The sequence below is a fragment of the Rhincodon typus genome, chromosome 42 (genome assembly GCF_021869965.1).
Source record: "Rhincodon typus isolate 14 chromosome 42, sRhiTyp1.1, whole genome shotgun sequence".
NCBI classification, from domain to species: domain Eukaryota; kingdom Metazoa; phylum Chordata; class Chondrichthyes; order Orectolobiformes; family Rhincodontidae; genus Rhincodon; species Rhincodon typus.
Window position 1 is genome coordinate 6447239 of NC_063373.1, and position 3035 is coordinate 6450273.

The following is a 3035-nucleotide window of genomic DNA, read 5'->3' on the forward strand; positions in this document are numbered from 1 at the left end:
ACTGTTAATTTGCAGGAACTGGAGGGAAAGGGAGTGAATCCAGGGAGTGGGGAACAGACTCTGGAAAGGTTGCTCTAGGCCTCTCTCAAAGATATTGGCATCGCTTGCTCCTTCAGTCCATACATTGATGCTAGGTTAGATCACATGGGATCCAGGGAGAGCAAGCCTCCTGATTGTGAAATTGGCATTACACTAGGGGAGAGAGGATGGTGGTAGAGGTTTATAAAATCCCGAGGGGCACAGATAAACTGACTAGCCAAGGTCTTTTCTTTTCGGAGATGTTAGGAACTGCAGATGCTGGAGAATCTGAGATAACAAGGTGTAGAGCTGGATGAACACAGCAGGCCAAGCAGCATCAGAGGAGCAGAAAGGCTGACATTTCCGGCCTAGACCCTTCTTCAGAAATGGGGGAGGGGAAGGGGGTTCTGAAATAAATAGGGAGAGAGTGGGAGGCGGATAGAAGAGAGGATAGGTGGAGAGGAGACAGACAAGTCAAAGAGGCGGGGATGGAGCCAGTAAAGGTGAGTGTAGGTGGGGAGGTAGGGAGGGGATAGATCAGTCCAGGGAGGACGGACAGGTCAAGGGGACGGGATGAGGCTAGTAGGTAGGAGATGGGGGTGGGGCTTGAGGTGGGAGGAGGGGATAGGTGGGAGGAAGGACAGGTTAGGGAGGCGGGGACGAGCTGGGCTGGTTTTGGGATGCGGTAGGGGGAGGGGAGATTTTGAAGCTTGTGAAGTCCACATTGATACCATTGGGCTGCAGGGTTCCCAAGCAGAATATGAGTTGCTGTTCTTGCAACCTTCGGGTGGCATCGTCGTGGCACCGTTGTGGCACTGCATGAGGCCCAGGATGGACATGTCGTCTGAGGAATGGGAGGGGGGAGTTGAAATGGTTCGCGATTGGGAGATGCAGTTGTTTAGTGCGAACCGAGGGTAGATGTTCTGCAAAGCGGTCCCCAAGCTTTTCTTTTCCCTCGGGATAGGTGAGTCCAAAACTAGAGGGCATAGGTTTGAGGTGGGAGGGGAATGATGTAAAAGGGAACTGAGTGGCAACCTCTTCAAACAGAGGGTGGTGTGTGTAATGATCAAGCTGCCAGAGGCTGTGGTAGAGGCAGATGCAATTCCAACACTGAAAAGGCATTTGGAAAGTACATAAATAGGAAGGGTTTAGAGGGATATGGGCCTAACCCAGGCAGATGGGACTAGTTCAGTTTAGGGTACCTGGTGAGTATGGACAAGTTGGTCCGAAGGGACTGTTTCTGTGCTGTGTGACTGTATTTGACATTTATTCGATCAGTTTATCCCTGCTAGAGTTTTGAAGAATGAGAAGCTTGACAGGATAGATGTTTCTTCTCTTGGGGGAATCTGGAAATAGAAGACACCGCTTACAAATGCGTGGTCTCCCATTTCAGACAGAGATCAGGAATTTATTCTGTCAGAGGGTAGTTAGTCTGTTGAGTAATCCTGCACAGAGAGCAACGGAGGATGGATCGTCGAATATATTTAAGGCCAGATGGGTTCTTCCTGACAATTCACAATGGTTTCCTAGTCATCATTAGACTCTTAATTCCAGATTTTAAGTAGTTTCAAATTCCACCATCTGCTGAGGCAGCATTCGAAGGCTTCTTTTTGACTGGAATGTCTGAGGCTGAGGGGTGACCTTACAGAGGTTTATAAAATTATGAGTGGCATGGATAGGGTGAATATCCCATGGGTAGAGGAGTCCAAAACTAGAAGGGCAAAGGTTTAAGGCGAGAGTGGAAAGATTTAAGGGGAGATGAGTGACAACTTTTTCACACAGAGGGTGGTGTGTGTGGGATAAGCTGCCAGAGGAAGTGGTAGAGGCTGGTACAAATACAACATTTCAAAGACTGCTGGTGGCTGGATAGGAAATGTTTAAAGGGATATGTGCCAAATACAGGCAAACAGGACCAGTTCAGTTTAGGAAACCTGGTTCAGCATGGACAAGTTGGGCCAAAGATTCTGTTTCCATGCTGTAAGACTCTTAAAGCTTAATGGTTATGGCTAGAAATGCCTGAAGGGGTTACGTGAAGCTGAGAATGTCTAAGCTCATGTGTATGAAGCAACAAGGAAGAGGTTATTCGATTCTTAAGACTGGGGATTGAGGCCAAAACGAAGTCAAACTTAACGTGACTGTCATATGTAAACAGTTTGGTTTATCATGCCTTCTCTGTATCACATAGAGTCAGAGATATTCAGCACAGACGCAGACCCTTCCATCCAAAACACGTCTATGCTGACCAGATATCCTAAATTAATCTAATCCCATTTGGCCTGTATCCCTCTTAAACCCTTCCTATTCCTGTACCCATCCAGATGCCTTTTAAATGTTGTAATTGTACCAGCCTCCACCACTTCCTCTGGTAGCTCGTTCCATACATGCACCAAATTCTGTGTGAAAATCCTTCCCCTCATACCTTAAACCAATGTTCTCTAGTTTTGGACTCCTATCCATGCCGCTCATGACTTTATAAACCTCTATAAGGTAACCCCTCAGCCTCTGATGCTCCAGGGAAAATAGCCTCAGCCTATTCAGACTCCCTCTATAGCTCAAACCCGCCAACATCCTTGTAAATCTTCTGAACCCTTTCAAGTTTCACAACATCCTTCCTACAACAGGGAGACCAGAATTGCAAGTAGTATTCTAAAAGTGGCCTAACCAATGTCTTGTACAGCCTCAACTTGACCCTCCCAACTCCTATACTCAATGCATTGACCAATAAAGATAAGCGTACCAAATGCCTTCTTCACTATCCTGTCTACCTGCCTGTGACTTCACTTTCAAGGAACTATAAACCTGCACTCCAAGGTCTCTTTGTTCAGCAATACTCCCCAGGACCTTACTATTAAGTGTATAAGCCCTGCCCTGATATACCTTACCAAAATGCAGCACCTCACATTTATCTAAATTAAACTCCATCTGCCACTCCTCGGCCCGTTGACTCATCTGATCAAGGTGCCGTTGTACTCTGAGGTAACCTTCTTTGCTGTCCACTACACCACCAATTTCAATGT

At 46.8% G+C, this 3035-nt stretch overlaps 1 protein-coding gene across 1 annotated transcript in view; it reads right to left on the reverse strand.

Annotated features, from left to right (window-relative positions):
* Positions 1–3035, reverse strand: part of LOC109924213 (gastrula zinc finger protein XlCGF57.1-like) — a 27053-nt gene that overhangs the window by 2673 nt on the left and 21345 nt on the right. The window lies entirely within an intron of this gene.